Below are 23,933 nucleotides of genomic sequence, written 5' to 3'. Positions count from 1 at the left end.
CAACGGAAATTAGAACCGATCCTTGAAACGAAAATTGCAGTTTATGTTCTGAAATTTTATCTTTTCTTAACGTTGATTAATTAACGGATCCGCCGTATAACTAATCCTAACCAACAAACAATCAAAGTGTCCGCACTAATGATTCAATTTAATGGTAGCTTTAAGAACTAGATAATTTCATCAAGATTAACATACAAGCTGTCCGCAGCTTGTGTCACTTTGTTCAAATGTTCTCCCTAAGTTCAATAACGTAGTTCCGCCACAATTATCAAGCTTAGTTGCTTCACAAGTTCATATATCACAACTCCGATTTTGATATTAAACTTAGCAATAGATTGTTCACAACAATAACTTAGAGTCCGCTCTAGCAATCATCAACAACAATCATAGCAAATATGCATAGGAAAACAATCATACTCATTCATAACATAAACTGAAAATAAAAGGAAGAATAAATCTCACGGTTCTTGAAATCCGAAGGTTTGTTGTGTCCTTGCAACCAAGAAAAGAGCTTAGCCTTGCATAACTATTGAACAACTACTTCTAAAGAATGAAAAGAGCATGATTTTTTTTGGGTTTGTAGAGGAGGGAATTTGTGTTTATTCTCTGCTGGCTGCTGCCTCCTTCTACTCTCCCTCTTTTCTTTTTATATCTTGGGAAACCCTAGGTCTCTATTTTACAAAATAGTCCTCCATTAAGTAGATTGTTTACATTTAAGTATTTCAATAACTATTTTCCTAAAAAAGGAGAAATAGCCTTGCATGAAATCTTCAAGCTTTGACTTAGAGGAGCTAAATTGCTGAAATAAAAACTTGGATATCGGTTTAGATGCTTCGGAACGTAATTTGGACTCGTTTCTTCACGAAACCTGTTTGCTGGCAGAATTCAGATGTCATCTTTGAAAAATAATATCTCCCTCATATGACATCGGTTTTGGCTGACATTTGGAGCGTTTATAGAACTTTGAGTCATGAATCCAAAAACAATTAGTTTGCATAAATTGGACTTCTGTAGCTCCAGATATTCAAGTTGGAATGGCCAAAGGTCAACACTGGCAGATTGCAAGATTTGACTTTGAAGGCTGCGATTTCCATGCTCTTCCTTATTTTATTTTCTTGCCTTAGATGTCCAGAAAGGTATTGATGTTATCTTTTTAATGCCACTAGAATCACTTCATTTCAACCTCTAGAGCTCACGCTCTGCACAAAACATCAACTGAAGGTCAAATCTGCCAATTATCTCCAATTTACTCCTTTTTGCATCTTTCATCCAAAAGTGCCTTCAAAACATAAAATAAAGAATATCAAGGCATTTTATATATAAAACATAGGCAAAACACTAGTTAAATGTGGGTGAAACTATTGAATAATATGGTTGCATCAAATACCCCCACACTTAGCTCTTGCTCGTCCTCGAGAAAGGATAGGTAAAATCAAATTGAAGTTAAATTAAATGAAATCACTATGACTAATCTTCTAATCTCCCATCAATATCCAAGAATATATGCATTATAAACAAGAACACAATTAAGAAGGATAAAGAGTATAAATTTTCATGAATTTATTTACATGCAAACTTCAAAATTCAATTAATCGTCGGGATTTAAATGAAATCTATGTCATGCCAAAGTGATAGGTCCTCTCATTGATATACACTCCAACACTCACGTGTTTAAGGCTTATGTGTTTAAATCTCTCAAATTCAATCAATGAATATGTTCTACCATAAGCTTGCTCTTCAATCTTATCTCCATTACTAACATATTACAAACAATGCATGAATCAAAAGGTCTTATTTTCTGGTTGTAATGGGGCTAAGGTTAAGGTGAGGTAAAAGAGAGTAAAAGAAAAGGTTCAAACCAAAGAAAGTAGAGCATTCTGAAAAATGATATTTCAAACAAGATATTCCATCAAAGCACATAAATTTTCCATCTTTAATCACCAATGCTTAACTTCTTTTGATTTCAAGCTTTTTCAACATAAAATCTTAAGAACATAAAGGAACACTTTTTTCTTTTTTTTTCTTTTCCTTTTCCTTTTCTTTTCCTTTTTTTTTTTTTTACCTTTGGCAACTTTGCCCATCTTTTCATCAAGCATCACTTCTTCTTTCTTTTCACATAATTTCCAACCATAATTCCATGAGATATCATAAGTATATGCTCTACTAATCCTTGGCCAGGGGAAAAGGAAAACATATAAAAAGTTAAGGCTTATACATGGATAAAGCAAAGAAAAGATAAACAAGCTCAAAAGGGGCTCACTAAGGATAATATGCTTTAGGTTGACTTTTTGGCTCAAATGGTTAAAATTCCTAATGCCTTTATCATCTTCATGTATATATGTAATGTGAATGTAATCTCAACAAGATATGAAGCAAGTTTTAGAGATACATATCATTGAAAGAAGGTACAATAAAAGAATATAATGTTGAAGGCTCAAAAGCTTGCATTGGTATAACACTATAAAGTCAACATGGCATATTCTCAAAGTCAATTCCTAAACCAATTAAACCTTAAAACTTGCATGCACACTCCTTCATTTGATTTATATCTTCATCTATCTCAACTAATTCTCATACATAATACTCATATTCTCAAAAGCCAATGGGAGTTCAAAAGATCAAACATAATTTTTTTTTATTTTGAAAAATAACAAAGAAAACCAAAATTAGAAAACTAACATTCTCCCAATACCCCCACACTTAAAACACAACATTGTCCTCAATGTTGAAATAAAAGAAAAGGAATATAGGAGAATGAAAAAAATAAAGTAAAATGCGAAAAATAAAAATAAGGGAAAGGAAAGCAAATTTGTTTTTTTTTTCTTTTTGTGCTGGGTTGCCTCCCAGTAAGCGCTTTTGTTTTATGTCATTGGCTCGACATGTTGCATGCTCATTCTTCATAGATTGGTTCAGCTAACTCCACAGAAGCGGTGAGTTCTGTCGTCCAACCTTCATAGAAAGGTTTCAAGCGATGCCCATTGACCTTGAGTACTTTGTTGGTTTCTAAACTTGTAATTTCAACTGCACCATAAGAAAAAACATTAGAAACAACAAAGGATCCAATCCAACGAGAGCGCAACTTTTCAGGAAAAAATTTCAAACGCGAATGATAAAGAAGGACTTTGTCTCCAACATTAAACTCTTTTCTTGTAATCATTCGGTCATGGAGACTCTTAGTCTTTTCTTTGTAAATCCTTGCATTCTCATAAGCATCATTTTGTATTTCTTCCAACATAATTCCAATCTTTTTGGGCACCAAAAGGATAGGCACCACCCATTCACTGTCCATGATGGGGTGAATGACTCCTGTATCATGGGGAACAGTTTGCAAAGCTTACAAAGCCAATGCTGATTCATGCACATTTTGGGAAACACATATATGCGTCTCCATCTCTTCTATCTTGGTAAAATCATAGCCATAGCTCAAAGCTACGCTTAATCCATCCTCACTATCAAAATCACAAACTTGCTGCGCACACTTATCAACTTGGTCATAACATGTGATAGAATAAACATTGCTACAAGGATATGTCATTGCATCATGAAAATTAAATTCAATTTTTTCATCTTCTACCTCCATAGACAAAGTATCCTTACCACAATCAATTTTTGTATTGGCAGTTTTCAAGAATGGTCTCCCAAACAATATAGGAGTGTTGTTTGATGAATCACAAGAATCATGTTCCATATCAAGAATATAAAAGTTGCATGGAATGACCAAACTATCAATCTTAACTAGGACATCTTCTATCACACCAAGTGGGTAAACAAAACTACGATCCGCAAGTTGTATTACAATGCTAGTTTTATTCAAAGGCTCAAGACTAAGAGAATCATAAACATGTTTAGGCATAACACTAATGGATGCACCTAAATCACACAAGGCCCTTTTGAAACCAGCATTACCAATAACACATGGGATAGTAAACGCACCTGGGTCCTTTTGCTTCAAAGGCATATTCTTTTGAACAATAGCAGATACAACTTCACCCATACTTACCATTTCATGACCTTTTAGTTTGAAAGCTCTCTTGGTAGTACACAACTCCTTTAAGAATTTGGCATACTTGGGAATTTGCTTGATAGCATCAAGCAAAGGAATGTTGAATTCTACTTTCTTGAAAACCTCTAAAATCTCTTTTTCTTTGTCCTCTTTCTTTGACCTAGAAGAACTCACAGGAAAAGGTGGAATTGTTTTAAAACTGGAATTCATTGAGTGAGGAGTTACCTTTGGAGTGTTGGTCGATGTTTCAGTTTGTGGAGGAGGAGGATGTTCCTTCTTTGTACTCAATTCAGTTTCTATCTCTTCTTCTTCCTCCATCTCAATTTGTTTCAACCTTTTCTCTTCAAGTTCTTTCCCACTTCGCAGCATGATTGCACTAACATTCTCTTTTGGATTTAATGCTTGGGAGGGCAACTTTCCATTCATTTGTGCTTCCAATTTCCCCACACTTGAAGCTACTTGCCCCATTTGCTTCTCCAAGTTGTGAATACTTGACCTTGTTTCCTGTTGAAAAGACATGACATTTTGTTGCAAGGTCACAGTGTTAGAAGCCAAAGTTTTCATCATCTCATGAAGATCATCACTGGATGACGACCCCATAACATTGGAGTTTGTGAATGGAGGGGGTTGTCTTGCTTGATAATTCTGTTGGGGCTGAAATCCATGGGGATGGAACTGTCGGCCTTGATTGCCTGGTTGGGATGGGTTGCCGTAGCGTAAGTTGGGATGATCTCTCCATCCGGGATTGTACGTGTTGGAAAAGGGATCATATTTACGCTGGGGCTATCCGTTGAATGCTCCATCAATTGCATGAGCTTGTTCAATGTAGTCTTCTTGCATTGTTGGGCACATATCAGAAGAATGTCCTTGTAAGGAACATATGCTGCAAACTTTCACCTGCTCATTTACTCGTTTGTTGGAGAAGTCTCCACGAGTGCCAAACTGTTTTGAGTTGGCTGCCATGTTTGAGATCAATTGGTGTGCAGCCTCAGGTGTCTTATCCAGCAATGCGCCTCCACTTGCAGCATCAATGATACTACGGTTAGTAGGCATCAATCCTTCATAGAAATATTGAATGAGCAGCTGATCGGGTATTTGATGATGAGGACATTGAATGCATAGTTGCTCAAATCTTTCCCAATACTCGGAGAGAGTCTCTCCATGAGATTGTCGAATCCCACATATTTCTTTCCTTATATTGGCAACTCGAGATGCTGGAAAATACTTCTCAAGGAAAATCTTCTTCATGGCATTCCAAGTTCCAATAGATCCTGGGAGAATAGAGAAAAGCCATGCCTTTGCTGCCCCCTTCAAAGAGAAAGGGAAAGCTTTCAACTTAACTTGTTCTTCATCAACTCCATTCGGTTTCATGCCAACACAAACCATATGGAACTCCTTGAGATGAGTATGAGGATCTTCTCCTGCAAGACCATTGAATGTTGGTAACAAATGTATAAAACCAGATTTGAGCTCAAAGTTTACATTATTGTCAATGTTTATGCACAATGGTTGATTTTCCACGTTAGGAGCAGCAAGAATTGTAGAATTCAAATTTATTTCATTGTATTTTATTTAGCTATATAAAAATAAAAAAATTGTGCATGCATAAAAATAAATTTATTTTATTTGTTTATTCACTGACGCCAGAGTCAGGAATAAAAAATACTGATTTAAATTTATTTTATTTTTATAGCTACGTAATATTTACTAACGCCAGAGTTGGAAGTATCCGTAGTTGAATATTCACTGGCGCCAGAGTCAGGAATATGACACGCAAACCATCATAGCATAAACCACAAAATGTTAGCAATTTATGACAAAACTAGCAATGCAGCCTGCCTCAGGCAAGACGTTTAATATGTGATAATATCTTCCCTTTGCGTAATCAGTCCCGTACCATAGAATCTCTGCTGACCAGTCAGGGTTCCTAGTGACCATAATACTAGGTGGCGACTCCTTAAACAAGACCATTCCCCATCAAAGAATAAGATGCCAGAAATCTGTTCTTTCCAAAGATATATTTTTAAGGCCGCCGCGATGTCTGGTGTGACATACTCAATTGGCAGTTTGATATTTGAATTAATACTATACAATAATATTTCATGACAGTGTATTTCGTAAATCAACGTTATGAAGAAGGAAGGTGAAAAACCACCTACCTGCACCACCTGTGGGTAGTCCTTGTGCTGACAATGGTCCGATCCCAGCCGCACCACCTAAGACAAAGTGGTCGCAAATCAATGCATTTATATCTTTGAATCACATTCATCAACATATCTGTTTCAAGAGTTCATATTTCAACATTCAAGTGTTCCACATTTTACACCATCATACAACGAAATTGTTACAATCATTTGGGTCATTTATGCCCGAAAGGTCTATTCTAGAAATCGGCAATGGAAACTGGTTCACTACAGGTTGCACAATTTGGCAGCGAAAAAAATGTTTCACTATAGGCTGCACAGTTTCGGCAGTGAGTGCTACTTCTCTGCCATCAACACACTTGTGGCAGCGACTACTAACTTGCTGCAGACAACTCAATTCCGGCAGCGAATTACAAATCCGCTGCAGCCCTTACAACGTCGGCAGCGAATCATAAATTCGTTGTAGAACACACAATATGGCAGCGAATGCTAATTCGCTGCTCACAATTCAATTTCGACAGCGAAATTTACAAATTTGCTGCAGACATTACATGTAACAACCCGGCTTTCTAAGCCCAAAACAATAGTAATTTTTTTTTTTATATATATATTTAATACACATGGTGCCGGTAATCAAAGAACTTGAATCCTCACATCATCAAAATACAATCCATACAATCAACAGTTCATTCAAAAGCGAATCTTACACAAACACATAATATTAAGGTTGCATGATTTGAAGTTCATATTAAAAATATATATACATGGACATGAGTTTGCACTCTTATACTTCTAATAGCCATCACAATTTTTAAACAAAAAGGATCTAATAATAGTTATACATTCAGTACATTGATCCCTACAAAATACATTGTGATTTAGAATGCATCTACTTAATTCCTTGCAAAAGTAGGTTCCCGTGTATCGGGTATCCTAGACATCTCGTTGGTGTGACGTCCCTGCAGCAGTACAAAACATTTAAGAGAAAACAAATACTTAATAATAATAATAATGGTAACTAACGGCCTAGCAATTAAATAAGCATTAACATTTATAATTTCTTCATGTATTTGATGTAACAATTAGTAGTACATATAGATACACAAGTTTTCAAATGCCATTCGCCGAAACTAGTCGTTTATTGTCCCTCCCGGCTATCCATCCGGATTTCCATAGCGATAGCTGCGTCGCTGCCAATCATCCTAAAATCGGCAGCCGAAAGCTACATCGCTGCCGATCAAAGGGAATCTGCACAGCGACTGTACTGGGGGGTCGCTGCCGATGTCTTGTATCGACAGCGAAGAGCACGCTTGCCGATCCAGAATGGTTTTCATCGTCTTCGGCAAACCAGGTAACCAGTTTTTCCTTTCTTTTTTCTTTGCCTTATTTTTAGAGTAGCATTGCACTGTGCGAAGGTAAATTAATTACCTTCGCACTGTGCATGCATGCGTGGAGATACAACACGCGTGCCTCTTGGTGTTTGGGCCCAGCCGAGTCACTAGCTTGGGCCACTAACCTGGCCGGGCTGGCTGGGTCGAGCCCAGCCCCTATGGGCTGAGCTGGGCCCCACCCTAAAAAAATAAAAAAATAAAAAAATAAGAAATAAGAAATAAAATTTCTACATGTATAAATAAAAAAATATAAAAAGAATTTATTTTTTTTATTCATTGACGCTAGCTGATGGAGTTGATCAGTGCAGCCGCTTGTCTCTAGCTTCACCACACCAAGTCAAGTAGCAGCCAAAGAAGCAAAGCCACAAGAACATAAGGAAAGTTTGAAACGGGTCATTTGCTAAGTGTCGCCCAATATCAGGAGACCATCACAGTCGTCTTCATCGTATCCGGCAAACCAGGTAAGCCAGTTTTTTTTCCTTTCGTTTTTCTTTGCGTTATTTTGAGAGGAGCATTGCACAGTGCGAATGTAAATTAATTACCTTCGCACTGTGCATGCACGCTGTTGTGATGTCGCGGTCGCACAAATTAATTACCCTAGCTTCAAACACAACACACAAGATAGTATAGAGCAAGCAAGGGGTCGATCCCACGAGGAAGTTTCAAGTCAGGTTTTTATGTTGTACGTTATGTAATTGAGGGGTTTGGTTTGTGATTTTCTAAACTATGGCAGCAATTAAACTAGCAAATAAAATCAATTAAAACCAAAACTTATCAAGAAAACAAATCTTGGTCGCAAGCACACATCCACCAACGGAAATTAGAACCGATCCTTGAAACGAAAATTGCAGTTTATGTTCTGAAATTTTATCTTTTCTTAACGTTGATTAATTAACGGATCCGCCGTATAACTAATCCTAACCAACAAACAATCAAAGTGTCCGCACTAATGATTCAGTTTAATGGTAGCTTAAGAACTAGATAATTTCATCAAGATTAACATACAAGCTGTCCGCAGCTTGTGTCACTTTGTTCAAATGTTCCCTAAGTTCAATAACGTAGTTCCGCCACAATTATCAAGCTTAGTTGCTTCACAAGTTCATATATCAACTCCGATTTTGATATTAAACTTAGCAATAGATTGTTCACAACAATAACTTAGAGTCCGCTCTAGCAATCATCAACAACAATCATAGCAAATATGCATAGGAAAACAATCATACTCATTCATAACATAAACTGAAAATAAAGGAAGAATAAATCTCACAGTTCTTGAAATTCTAAGGTTTGTTGTGTCCTTGCAACCAAGAAAAGAGCTTAGCCTTGCATAACTATTGAACACTACTACTTCTAAAGAATGAAAAGAGCATGATTTTTTTTGGGTTTGTAGAGGAGGGAATTTGTGTTTATTCTCTGCTGGCTGCTGCCTCCTTCTGCTCTCCCTCTTTTCTTTTTATATCTTGGGAAACCCTAGGTCTCTATTTTACAAAATAGTCCTCCATTAAGTAGATTGTTTACATTTAAGTATTTCAATAACTATTTCCTAAAAAAGGAGAAATAGCCTTGCATGAAATCTTCAAGCTTTGACTTAGAGGAGCTAAATTGCTGAAATAAAAACTTGGATATCGGTTTAGATGCTTCGGAACGTAATTTGGACTCGTTTCTTCACGAAACCTGTTTGCTGGCAGAATTTCAGATGTCATCTTTGAAAAATAATATCTCCCTCATATGACATCGGTTTTGGCTGACATTTGGAGCGTTTATAGAACTTTGAGTCATGAATCCAAAAAAAATTAGTTTGCATAAATTGGACTTCTGTAGCTCCAGATATTCAAGTTGGAATGGCCAAAGGTCAACACTGGCAGATTGCAAGATTTGACTTTGAAGGCTGCGATTTCCATGCTCTTCCTTATTTTATTTTCTTGCCTTAGATGTCCAGAAAGGTATTGATGTTATCTTTTTAATGCCACTAGAATCACTTCATTTCAACCTCTAGAGCTCACGCTCTGCACAAAACATCAACTAAAGGTCAAATCTGCCAATTATCTCCAATTTACTCCTTTTTGCATCTTTCATCCAAAAGTACCTTCAAAACATAAAAAAGAATATCAAGGCATTTATATATAAAACATAGGCAAAACACTAGTTAAATGTGGGTGAAACTATTGAATAATATGGTTGCATCAAATACCCCCACACTTAGCTCTTGCTCGTCCTCGAGAAAGGATAGGTAAAATCAAATTGAAGTTAAATTAAATGAAATCACTATGACTAATCTTCTAATCTCCCATCAATATCCAAGAATATATGCATTATAAACAAGAACACAATTAAGAAGGATAAGAGTATAAATTTTCATGAATTTTTTACATGCAAACTTCAAAATTCAATTAATCGTCGGGATTTAAATGAAATCTATGCCATGCCAAAGTGATAGGTCCTCTCATTGATATACACTCCAACACTCACGTGTTTAAGGCTTATGTGTTTAAATCTCTCAAATTCAATCAATGAATATGTTCTACCATAAGCTTGCTCTTCAATCTTATCTCCATTACTAACATATTACAAACAATGCATGAATCAAAAGGTCTTATTTCTGGTTGTAATGGGCTAAGGTTAAGGTGAGGTAAAAGAGAGTAAAAGAAAAAGGTTCAAACCAAAGAAAGTAGAGCATTCTGAAAATGATATTTCAAACAAGATATTCCATCAAAGCACATAAATTTTCCATCTTTAATCACCAATGCTTAACTTCTTTTGATTTCAAGCTTTTTCAACATAAAATCTTAAGAACATAAAGGAAACTTTTTTCTTTTTTTTTTTTCTTTTCCTTTTCCTTTTCTTTTCCTTTTTTTTTTTACCTTTGGCAACTTTGCCCATCTTTTCATCAAGCATCACTTCTTCTTCTTTTCACATAATTTCCAACCATAATTCCATGAGATATCATAAGTATATGCTCTACTAATCCTTGGCCAGGGAAAAGGAAAACATATAAAAGTTAAGGCTTATACATGGATAAGCAAAGAAAAGATAAACAAGCTCAAAAGGGGCTCACTAAGGATAATATGCTTTAGGTTGACTTTTTGGCTCAAATGGTTAAAATTCCTAATGCCTTTATCATCTTCATAATTAATGTGAATGTAATCTCAAACAATATGAAGCAAGTTTTAGAGATACATATCATTGAAAGAAGGTACAATAAAAGAATATAATGTTGAAGGCTCAAAAGCTTGCATTGGTATAACACTATAAAGTCAACATGGCATATTCTCAAAGTCAATTCCTAAACCAATTAAACCTTAAAACTTGCATGCACACTCCTTCATTTGATTTATATCTTCATCTATCTCAACTAATTCTCATACATAATACTCATTCTCAAAAGCCAATGGGAGTTCAAAAGATCAAACATAATTTTTTTTTTATTTGAAAAATAACAAAGAAAACCAAATTAGAAAACTAACATTCTCCCAATACCCCCACACTTAAAACACAACATTGTCCTCAATGTTGAAATAAAAGAAAAGGAATATAGGAGAATGAAAAAAATAAAGTAAAATGCGAAAAATAAAAATAAGGGAAAGGAAAGCAAATCTGTTTTTTTTTTCTTTTTGTGCTGGGTTGCCTCCCAGTAAGCGCTTTTGTTTTATGTCATTGGCTCGACATGTTGCATGCTCATTCTTCATAGATTGGTTCAGCTAACTCCACAGAAGCGGTGAGTTCTGTCGTCCAACCTTCATAGAAAGGTTTCAAGCGATGCCCATTGACCTTGAGTACTTTGTTGGTTTCTAAACTTGTAATTTCAACTGCACCATAAGAAAAAACATTAGAAACAACAAAGGATCCAATCCAACGAGAGCGCAACTTTTCAGGAAAAAATTTCAAACGCGAATGATAAAGAAGGACTTTGTCTCCAACATTAAACTCTTTTCTTGTAATCATGCGGTCATGGAGACTCTTAGTCTTTTCTTTTGTAAATCCTTGCATTCTCATAAGCATCATTTGTATTTCTTCCAACATAATTCCAATCTTTTGGGCACCAAAAGGATAGGCACCACCCATTCACTGTCCATGATGGGGTGAATGACTCCTGTATCATGGGGAACAGTTTGCAAAGCTTACAAAGCCAATGCTGATTCATGCACGTTTGGGAAACACATATATGCCTCTCCATCTCTTTTATCTTGTAAAATCATAGCCATAGCTCAAAGCTACGCTTAATCCATCCTCACTATCAAAATCACAAACTTGCTGCGCACACTTATCAACTTGGTCATAACATGTGATAGAATAACATTGCTACAAGGATATGTCATTGCATCATGAAAATTAAATTAAATTTTTTCATCTTCTACCTCCATAGACAAAGTATCCTTACCACAATCAATTTTTGTATTGGCAGTTTTCAAGAATGGTCTCCCAAACAATATAGGAGTGTTGTTTGATGAATCACAAGAATCATGTTCCATATCAAGAATATAAAAGTTGCATGGAATGACCAAACTATCAATCTTGACTAGGACATCTTCTATCACACCAAGTGGGTAAACAAAACTACGATCCGCAAGTTGTATTACAATGCTAGTTTTATTCAAAGGCTCAAGACTAAGAGAATCATAAACATGTTTAGGCATAACACTAATGGATGCACCTAAATCACACAAGGCCCTTTTGAAACCAGCATTACCAATAACACATGGGATAGTAACGCACCTGGGTCCTTTTGCTTCAAAGGCATATTCTTTTGAACAATAGCAGATACAACTTCACCCATACTTACCATTTCATGACCTTTTAGTTTGAAAGCTCTCTTGGTAGTACACAACTCCTTTAAGAATTTGGCCATACTTGGGAATTTGCTTGATAGCATCAAGCAAAGGAATGTTGAATTCTACTTTCTTGAAAACCTCTAAAATCTCTTTTTCTTTGTCCTCTTTCTTTGACCTAGAAGAACTCACAGGAAAAGGTGGAATTGTTTTTAAAACTGGAATTCATTGAGTGAGGAGTTACCTTTGGAGTGTTGGTCGATGTTTCAGTTTGTGGAGGAGGAGGATGTTCCTTCTTTGTACTCAATTCAGTTTCTATCTCTTCTTCTTCCTCCATCTCAATTTGTTTCAACCTTTTCTCTTCAAGTTCTTTCCCACTTCGCAGCATGATTGCACTAACATTCTCTTTTGGATTTAATGCTTGGGAGGGCAACTTTCCATTCATTTGTGCTTCCAATTTCCCCACACTTGAAGCTACTTGCCCCCATTTGCTTCTCCAAGTTGTGAATACTTGACCTTGTTTCCTGTTGAAAAGACATGACATTTTGTTGCAAGGTCACAGTGTTAGAAGCCAAAGTTTTCATCATCTCATGAAGATCATCACTGGATGACGACCCCATAACATTGGAGTTTGTGAATGGAGGGGGTTGTCTTGCTTGATAATTCTGTTGGGGCTGAAATCCATGGGGATGGAACTGTCGGCCTTGATTGCCTGGTTGGGATGGGTTGTCGTAGCGTAAGTTGGGATGATCTCTCCATCCGGGATTGTACGTGTTGGAAAAGGGATCATATTTACGCTGGGGCTATCCGTTGAATGCTCCATCAATTGCATGAGCTTGTTCAATGTAGTCTTCTTGCATTGTTGGGCACATATCAGAAGAATGTCCTTGTAAGGAACATATGCTGCAAACTTTCACCTGCTCATTTACTCGTTTGTTGGAGAAGTCTCCACGAGTGCCAAACTGTTTTGAGTTGGCTGCCATGTTTGAGATCAATTGGTGTGCAGCCTCAGGTGTCTTATCCACAATGCGCCTCCACTTGCAGCATCAATGATACTACGGTTAGTAGGCATCAATCCTTCATAGAAATATTGAATGAGCAGCTGATCGGGTATTTGATGATGAGGACATTGAATGCATAGTTGCTCAAATCTTTCCCAATACTCGGAGAGAGTCTCTCCATGAGATTGTCGAATCCCACATATTTCTTTCCTTATATTGGCAACTCGAGATGCTGGAAAATACTTCTCAAGGAAAATCTTCTTCATGGCATTCCAAGTTCCAATAGATCCTGGGAGAATAGAGAAAAGCCATGCCTTTGCTGCCCCCTTCAAAGAGAAAGGGAAAGCTTTTCAACTTAACTTGTTCTTCATCAACTCCATTCGGTTTCATGCCAACACAAACCATATGGAACTCCTTGAGATGAGTATGAGGATCTTCTCCTGCAAGACCATTGAATGTTGGTAACAAATGTATAAAACCAGATTTGAGCTCAAAGTTTACATTATTGTCAATGTTTATGCACAATGGTTGATTTTCCACGTTAGGAGCAGCAAGAATTGTAGAATTCAAATTTATTTCATTGTATTTTATTTAGCTATATAAAAATAAAAAAATTGTGCATGCATAAAAATAAATTTATTTTATTTGTTTATTCACTGACGCCAGAGTCAGGAATAAAAAATACTGATTTAAATTTATTTTATTTTTATAGCTACGTAATATTTACTAACGCCAGAGTTGGAAGTATCCGTAGTTGAATATTCACTGGCGCCAGAGTCAGGAATATGACACGCAAACCATCATAGCATAAACCACAAAATGTTAGCAATTTATGACAAAACTAGCAATGCAGCCTGCCTCAGGCAAGACGTTTAATATGTGATAATATCTTCCCTTTGCGTAATCAGTCCCGTACCATAGAATCTCTGCTGACCAGTCAGGGTTCCTAGTGACCATAATACTAGGTGGCGACTCCTTAAACAAGACCATTCCCCATCAAAGAATAAGATGCCAGAAATCTGTTCTTTCCAAAGATATATTTTTAAGGCCGCCGCGATGTCTGGTGTGACATACTCAATTGGCAGTTTGATATTTGAATTAATACTATACAATAATATTTCATGACAGTGTATTTCGTAAATCAACGTTATGAAGAAGGAAGGTGAAAAACCACCTACCTGCACCACCTGTGGGTAGTCCTTGTGCTGACAATGGTCCGATCCCAGCCGCACCACCTAAGACAAAGTGGTCGCAAATCAATGCATTTATATCTTTGAATCACATTCATCAACATATCTGTTTCAAGAGTTCATATTTCAACATTCAAGTGTTCCACATTTTTACACCATCATACAACGAAATTGTTACAATCATTTGGGTCATTTATGCCCGAAAGGTCTATTCTAGAAATCGGCAATGGAAACTGGTTCACTACAGGTTGCACAATTTGGCAGCGAAAAAAATGTTTCACTATAGGCTGCACAGTTTCGGCAGTGAGTGCTACTTCTCTGCCATCAACACACTTGTGGCAGCGACTACTAACTTGCTGCAGACAACTCAATTCCGGCAGCGAATTACAAATCCGCTGCAGCCATTACAACGTCGGCAGCGAATCATAAATTCGTTGTAGAACACACAATATGGCAGCGAATGCTAATTCGCTGCTCACAATTCAATTTCGACAGCGAAATTTACAAATTTGCTGCAGACATTACATGTAACAACCCGGCTTTCTAAGCCCAAAACAATAGTAAATTTTTTTTTATATATATATATATATATTTAATACACATGGTGCCGATAATCAAAGAACTTGAATCCTCACATCATCAAAATACAATCCATACAATCAACAGTTCATTCAAAAGCGAATCTTACACAAACACATAATATTAAGGTTGCATGATTTGAAGTTCATATTAAAAATATATATACATGGACATGAGTTTGCACTCTTATACTTCTAATAGCCATCACAATTTTTAAACAAAAAGGATCTAATAATAGTTATACATTCAATACATTGATCCCTACAAAATACATTGTGATTTAGAATGCATCTACTTAATTCCTTGCAAAAGTAGGTTCCCGTGTATCGGGTATCCTAGACATCTCGTTGGTGTGACGTCCCTGCAGCAGTACAAAACATTTAAGAGAAAACAAATACTTAATAATAATAATAATGGTAACTAACGGCCTAGCAATTAAATAAGCATTAACATTTATAATTTCTTCATGTATTTGATGTAACAATTAGTAGTACATATAGATACACAAGTTTTCAAATGCCATTCGCCGAAACTAGTCGTTTATTTGTCCCGGCTATCCATCCGGATTCCATAGCGATAGCTGCGTCGCTGCCAATCCTAAAATCGGCAGCCGAAACTACATCGCTGCCGATCAAGGAATCGGCAGCGAACCTGGGTCGCTGCCGATGTCTGTATCGGCAGCGAAGACTGCATCGCTGCCGATCCAGAATCGGCAGCGAATACTCTGTCGCTGCCGATCCAGAATCGGCAGCGGAACTGCGTCGCTGCCGATCCACAATCGGCAGCGAAATCATCCCTTTTTAACCCGGCCATCCATTCGGACGCCATTAGCCAAAGCTAATCATTCTTTGTCCCGGCCATCCATTCGGATGCCATTAGCCGAAGCTAATCACTCTTTGTCCCGCCCATCCGTTTGGATGCCATTAGCCGAAGCTAATCAGTCCTTCATCCCGGCCATCCATTCGGACGCCATTAGCTAAAGCTAATCATTCTTTGTCCCGGCCATCCGTTTGGATGCCATTAGCCGAAGCTAATCAGTCTTTTGTCCCGGCCATCCATTCGAATGCCATTAGCCGAAGCTAACCACTCTTTTATCAACAATTAAGCGTTCGACAATTTAATATCGGTTCTAACAATATGGTAGTACTCAAGTTAAAATATTCCAAGATTCAACGTATGAAAAAGAAAGGTGCAAGTCACCTACCTGCTCCACCTGTGGGTCGTTCCTGTCTTGATGATGGTCCAATCCCGACCGCACCACCTAAGACATCAATGGTCACAAATCAGCACAGTTGTGTTTATTTTATTTTTGAATCACATTCATCATCACACTTATTTCAATAGTTCATATGTTCACATTCAAGTGTTCCCTATTTTACACCATCATATCATGAAATTGTTATTAGCATTTAAGTCATTCCTGCCTAGGAGGCTTATTGTAGGAATCGGCAGCTGAGAACTGGTTCGCTGCGGGCTGCCCAATTCGGCAGCGAGAACTGGTTCGCCGCAGGCTGCCAGTTCGGCAGCGAGAACTGCACCGCTGTTGGCGCCACAGCTTTCGCTGCACAACGCACAACTCGGCAGCGAATATCACTTCGCTGCAGGAGGTTCAGTTGCGTCAGCGAAACAGAATTTCGCTGCGCGACACACAAATCGGCAGCGAATATCAATTCGCTGCAGCAGGTTCAGCTGCGGCAGCGAAACAGAATTTCGCTGCGCGACACACAAATCGGCAGCGAATATCAATTCGCTGCAGCAGGTTCAGTTGCGGCAGCGAAACAGAATTTCGCTGCGCGACACACAAATCGGCAGCGAATATCAATTCACTGCAGCAGGTTCAGCTGCGGCAGCGAAATAGAATTTCGCTGCGCCACACACAAATCGGCAGCGAATATCAATTCGCTGTAGCAGGTTCAGTTGCGGCAGCGAAACAAAATTTCGCTGCGCGCGGCAGCGAAACAGAATTTCGCTGCGCAACACACAAATCGGCAGCGAATATTAATTCGCTGCAGCAGGTTCAGTTGCGGCAGCGAAACAGAATTTCGCTGCGCAACACACAAATCGGCAGCGAATATTAATTCGCTGCAGCAGGTTCAGTTGCGGCAGCGAAACAGAATTTCGCTGCGCAACACACAAATCGGCAGCATCAACTTCAGCACAATCATCACAGTAGAACACATTAATTCCAGCAACAAACATCACAGCAGAACACATTAATTCCAGCAACAATCATCACAGCAGAACACATTAAGTCCAGCAACAACATCACAGCAGAACACATTAATTACCCCCTAGTTAAAGCCAGCCCTCTACCATGATTTGTTAGATGTTCTGAAATTGACTTTATTTCACTTTTGTTTGCTTGTTCTCTTGGTTAATTTCAGCTTCCTTCACAGCTGGCTTAGGTCTTAGATCAATTCTTTTCTTAGGGTTTTTCTTCTTCATTTTCGTTTTTGATCTTACGGGGGAGAGGAAGAGAGTTTCATGACCCATACCTTCTGAATTTAACTAAGTTTGAGGAAGGTTTGACACTATTCAGCTGCTGGTTCTCCTCCTTCTTCTTCCTCTCACGTTTTTCAGCTCTCTTTTTCCTCTCCTCTATGCAGCTGCCCACTCCTCTCTCAAGGTCTCATCTCTCCCTCACAAGTTCACAAAGTAATCTCTACTGGTCTGATTCACGTTTCTGTTGTGAAAGGGGAAGGGAAGAACGGCATGCAGCTGCTGGATTTGGAAGAAGATGGGTCATTCTCTCTCCCCTCTTTGTATTTATACTACCCATCCAATGAAATGGGTTGTTTGGGGGTTGGTTTAGGTGTGTCCTTATCCTTGTTTGGTTTATCTAAAATCAGTTTTACCCCTCCCTCCCAGCTCTGCGTCACTGTTCATTGAGAAATCGGCAGCGAAAACTGCATCGCTGCCGATTTCTGCATCGGCAGCGAAAACTGCGTCGCTGCCGATTTCTGCATCGGCAGCGAAAGCTGCGTCGCTGCCGATCAAGAAATGGGCAGCGAAAACTGTGTCGCTACCGATATCTGTATCGGTAGTGAAGGCTGCGTCGCTGCCAAGTCCAGAATCGGCAGCGAAAACTGCATCGCTGCCCAGTCCAGAATCGGCAGCGAAAACTGCGTCGCTGCTGATTTCTGCATCGGCAGCGAAAACTGCATTCATCATCATCTCTCTCTCTCTAAATATATATATATTTTCCTTTGGGTGTTTACATTACAACTTCGGCAACAAACATTACAACTTCGGTAGCGAATCCCAAATTCACTGCAGAACACGCAATTCGGCAGTGAACACTAATTTGCTGTTCACAATTCAATTTTGGCAGCGAATTACAAATTCATTGTAGACATTATAACTTCGGCGGCGAATCCCAAATTCATTGCAGAACACCCAATTCGGCATCGAATGTTAATTCGCTACTCACAAATTCAATTTCAACAGTGAATTACAAATTCACAGCAGACGTTACAACTTCGGCAACGAATCCCAAATTTGCTGCAGGACACATAATTCGGCAGCGAATATTAATTCGCTGCCCACAATTCAATTTCGGCAGCGAATCCCAAATTCGTTGCAGGACACACAATTCAGCAACAAATACTAATTCACTGCTCACAATTCTATTTCAGCAGCGAATTACAAATTCACTGCAAACATTACAACTTCGACAGCGAATCCCAAATTCACTGCAGAACACCTCACAATTCAATTTCGGCAACGAATCACAAATTCGCTGCAGAACACACATATGCATTTTCAATTCCAGCACATACTATATCATCAAATCTCAGCAGAGTTACATGGTTTTAACATGAACACACACATGCATTCTCAATTCCAGCACATAATATATCATCAAATCCCGGCAGAGTTCCATGGTTTTAACATGAACACACACATGCATTCTCAATTCTAGCACACATCTGTCATCAAATCCTAGCAGAGTCGCATGATTTTAACATGAACACACACACATGCATCTTCCTACACAATGCATTCCGGCCAGCCCCGCTGCTGTGGCCGGCCTTCTACCAAGTTTTATTCTTTCCATTTTATTCATTATCCTTAGTTAGATGCTCTAGGAAATGGCCTCATTTCGTCTTTATTGCTTGTCCTCTTAGTTGTTTTCAGTTTCCTTTACAATTAGCCTAGGGGGTTTAGGTCAATTTTTCTTAGGTGTCTTTCATCATTTTCAGTTCTGGGTTTGAAGAACAAAGGGGCAAAAGGAGACTACATGACCCATACCTTTCAAATCTAAGTAGGTCTGGACATTTTGGTAGTATTTTCCCTCTCTTTTTCCTGTTTTTTCCCTTCTTCTTCCTCTCTCAGTTCTCTTTTTTTCTCTGTCAGTTTCCTCCCACCCGGTCTAGCCCCCTTTCCTCCCCCCTAAGCAGCTGCTCAACCTTCATTCACGATCTCAACTCTCTCTCACGTGTTCAACAGGTATTCTTTGCTGGTTTTGGTTTGAATTTTTGTTGGGAAGAAGGAGGAAGAGAGAGACATGCAGCTGAACATGCAGTTGTTGCAAGCAGGCTTTGGGAAGAGGAAGGGTCACCTTCTCTGTCTCCTTGCATTTATACTTCACATAAACTAAGGTGGGGTGTTTGGGGTTGGGTTAGATGTGTTCTTGTCTGTGTTTTGGTTTGTTTAAAACCGGTTTTACCCCTCCCTCTTAGTTCCTTAGGACAGTCTGACTTGTTTCCCCAAGTTTTTAATTAGGCTGGGTTGCTGCCGATTCAGAAATTGGCAATGAAAACTATGTCGTTGCCGATTCAAAAATCAGCAGCAACCACTAATTTTGAATTTAGTAGCAAAACCTGCGTCGGTGTCGATTCAGAAATCGGCAGCGATCCCTGCGTCGCCATCGATTCAAAAATCGGCAGCGATGGTGGGGTTGTTTTTTTTTGGGTGTTTATAAAAAAGGTATCGATATCTTATCAAAAAAGGCCTCTAAACAAACATCTATAAGTTAGAACTGAGATTGCTGAAAAGTTTGAAAGATGTTTGTTTAGGAGGAGAAGAGATAGCAACCATAAAAGTGGGATCCACCCTAACACCAACAAAATAACAATCACTGATAGAGCTTGTACAAGTCTAAAAGCAAAACTTCACAACATACACATAAAAAATGCAAGGCATCAGTCTAAAAATAGCCCCACCAGTTAAGATTGGATCCAGCTTCATATTCGGTCTGCCAGAAAAAGATGAGATTTAGGGGAGATAGACAGATGGCTATAACTCAAGAAGTAGACAAACTTTTGGCTACTAGCTTTATTAGGGAAGTGTTATACCCAACCTGGTTAGCAAATGTGGTCATGGTAAAAAAGAGTAATGGAAAGTGGAGGATGTGTGTGGACTTCATTGATTAAAACAAAGCCTGCCTAAAAGATAGTTGCCCACTTCCAAGGATCGATCGCTTAGTAGACTCTACAGTTGGTTTTGAATTTTTGAGCTCTTTAAATGCCTACTCAGGGTACCATCAAATCTCCATGCATCCTGATAATGAGGAGAAAATAGCTTTTATAACTGAATCTGACACTTATTCTTATAAAGCCATGCCATTTAGATTGAAGAATGCAAGGGTAACATATCAACGAACGGTTAATCGAATCTTCAAAAATCAGTTGGGGAGGATCATGAAGGGTCATGTTGATAACATGCTTGTGAAGAGCATGACTTTTGAATAATATATCTTAGACCTCAAGGAAGTGTTTGCAGTCTTAAGCTAATACCAGATGAAGCTTAACCCTTCCAAATGTGTTTTTGTCATCAGAGGAGGAATGTTTCTCGGTTTCTTAGTGATTAGTACTTAAAAATGCATTTTTATCAAGGTTTTATATCATCATTTTGAACTTGAAGTATCAATAACTCCTTAACTAAAGCATGTTTTATAATAAAAAAAGTCTAATACCATAAGATACCTTTAATTTATGGTAAATGTTCATCTGAAATGCAGGCCTATCACATAAATGAAAAGATTGATTGATGAGTTTAAGTACTGAAATTGAAAGGACAAAGAGAGGGCCAAACTTAGAAAAGAGATGCTGGTTTAGTCCAAACTGGAACACTGATCGATCATCAGGTCATATCTGGAGCTGTAGATCTTGGATTTAGGTCTGCTCTATATGGATGGAAAGCTAAGACATAGGCCTAAAACTTTCATGAGGAGTCCAAGATTTAAAAAGGCCGTTTTCAAGTCTAAATTGTAGCAACAACGGAGAAGTCCCCCAGACAATGTTCAGTGTTCAGCCCATATCTCGAGTTCTAGAAGTCCAAATGACCTCAATGTTTTTTTACTGGAAAGCTGAGACAATTTCCTAGAACTTTCATGATTTAAGTCTGTTCAAATTCTGACGTTATCAATGACGATTTGTTCAGACAAGAAGATAAGGATTGTCACCAAGTCAATATGTGGCCACCCACTCAACAATTAGTCATCAAATCAATAGTTCTAAATTTTGGCCTATAAAAGCAGGCATTTGGCATGCATTTAGGCATCTTGGTTTTCAGATCAAGATCATGTTCTTGCTCTCTCTCTTTATTTTTTTGTAATGCTTAAGTTTTGTTTATATTAATCTATTGTTTATGCTTTTCATTTCCTTTCCTTTACTTAGTTAACTTATATCTTATTTATGTTCTTATCTTGTTTATTTATGTTTCTCTTCTTTATTATGTTTAGCTAAGTTTATTATGTCAAGGTGAAAAGGTTACACTAATGGTGTAAGAATAAGTATAGTATAAACTCAACATGAACTTTAATGTTTGATACTAACATGTTTTGTATTTGTTATCTTATTCACTCTTAATACTTTGCTTGTTAAATGGTTAATCTAGATTTATGTTGTATAACCTTGGTACAACAAATACTTGGCACTTTCATAGCCCAAACCGTATGGTATAACCGACACCTGTGCTATGAAAGGAACTTGATTTGTTGTTAACATAAGTTATAATCATGCATACCTGACAACATTTACAAGTATTAGTATTATTCGAATAAGATAACTAATGTAATCATGTTAACAATTTATAATTCGATTGGAACCTCCTTTGTGCGTGGTTTCCAGCTGAGTAATAAAAGTTTATACTATACTTGTTTGAAATACCATTAATGGATCCTCTAACCTTGACAATTGTTTTTATCATTGTTTAATCCTTATATCAATATCACATCTCAAAGCTCTCTTCAAGTTGTTATTATTATTATTATTATTATTATTATTATTATTATTATTATTATTATTATTTATAATTTATATAGTTAACCTCCCTGTGGTTCGACCCTGGTCTTGTCGGGTTATTTATTACTTCGACACTCCTGCACTTGGGAGAAGACATCAATCTTTTGGTAGTGTCCAGTTTTTTGCGCCGTTGCCGGGGAGGTAAATTCTTGTATAAATTATAATATTTATTTTATTTTCTCTTTTCACTTTTCACTTTTCTTGTATCTAACTTTGTTTCTTTTGTTTTGTTTCTGTTTCTTTTGTTTTCTTCTTCCTTTTATTCTCTTCCTACACGTGCATGAGAGTTTGGTCACATACATTAAGTGGTAGACTTTGTAGGGTATCCTCATCATTTTTAGAAAATATGACCGAAGAAGATAATCAGTCGCTTCATAATGAGAATAATGAGAATAGTGTGAGAACACTTAGAGACCACATGAATCCCACAAGAACAAGTGCACCCTTATGCATAGTTTTTCCTCCTGATGCATCTCATTTTAATTTTAAGCCAGACATTATTCAACTTTTACCTTCTTTTCATGGCTTAGATCTAGAAAATCCATACTTGTATTTGAGAGAATTTGAGGAGGTCTGTAACACCAATAATGACTCAAATTGTAGCATGAACACCATCAGATTAAAGCTTTTTCCATTTTCATTAAAAGATAAAGCTAAAACATGGCTAAAAAATTTGAGACTAGGATCTATTCGTGCTTGGGATGAAATGTAACAACAATTTTTAAAGAAGTTTTTTCCGTCTCACAAAACAAACTCTTTCAAAAGACAAATCATCACTTTCACTAAAAAACCAGGAGAAACATTTTACCAATGTTGGGATAGGTATCGAGACTTGCTTAATACTTGCCCTCATCATGGTTTTGAAACATGGAGATTGGTTTCATATTTTTATGAAGGGTTAACACCTAGAGATAGACAAATGGTTGAATTGACGTGCAATGGAACTTTTAAAGATAAAGACCCTAATGAAGCAATGGAGTACCTAGACTTGCTAGCTGAAAATGCTCAAAATTGGGACACTATAGGCACTTATGAGGCACCAAGTAAAAGCCAACCTCATACATGTAGTGGATGTATGTACAACCTTAGGGAAGATCATGACCTCCAAGCCAAGTTTGCATATTTAGCTAGAAAAGTTGAGGCACTAGAATTGAAAAGGAGTGGTCAATTAAAATATGTTCAAGACATTGTGTGTCAAATCTGTGAAACCAATGAACATTCAACTAATGACTGTCCAACTTTGCCTTCTTTTAAGGAATGTCTCCATGAACAAGCCCATGCTTTAAACAGTTTCTAAAGGCCCAATCATAACCCATACTCGCAAACATACAACCCTGGTTGGAGAAATCACCTAAATTTCAATTGGAAGAGTGATAACAATAATGCACAAACTTCACAGCCACCATTTCAAGCACCATAATTTCCAAAATTCTCATGGATATGCACCTTCTTATGCTCCACCTCCTAGAAGAAATCTTGAGGAAACATTGCATGCATTCATTAAAAAGCAGGAGACAATCAACACTCAACTTGCTTAAAGCATGACAAATTTTAAAGATACTCTTGCAAAGTTCACATTTGCTCTCAGTTTTCAAGAGAAAGGTAAGTTTCC

At 37.7% G+C, this 23,933-nt stretch overlaps 1 long non-coding RNA gene across 1 annotated transcript; it reads right to left on the bottom strand.

The window, feature by feature from the left end:
- Window positions 1–15,333: 15,333 nt before the first annotated feature.
- Window positions 15,334–17,894, bottom strand: LOC127904117 (uncharacterized). Its single transcript, XR_008056999.1, has 3 exons — window positions 17,570–17,894; window positions 16,279–16,335; window positions 15,334–15,435 (listed from the first exon to the last, which is right to left on the bottom strand). It is a non-coding gene; the product is annotated as an uncharacterized LOC127904117 (long non-coding RNA).
- Between the last annotated feature and the right edge of the window lie 6,039 nt (window positions 17,895–23,933).

Source organism: Populus trichocarpa, chromosome 12 (assembly GCF_000002775.5).
Source record: "Populus trichocarpa isolate Nisqually-1 chromosome 12, P.trichocarpa_v4.1, whole genome shotgun sequence".
In the NCBI taxonomy this organism is placed as follows: domain Eukaryota; kingdom Viridiplantae; phylum Streptophyta; class Magnoliopsida; order Malpighiales; family Salicaceae; genus Populus; species Populus trichocarpa.
The sequence above is the reverse complement of the archived record's forward strand: the minus strand, read 5'-3'. Positions and strand labels throughout refer to the sequence as shown.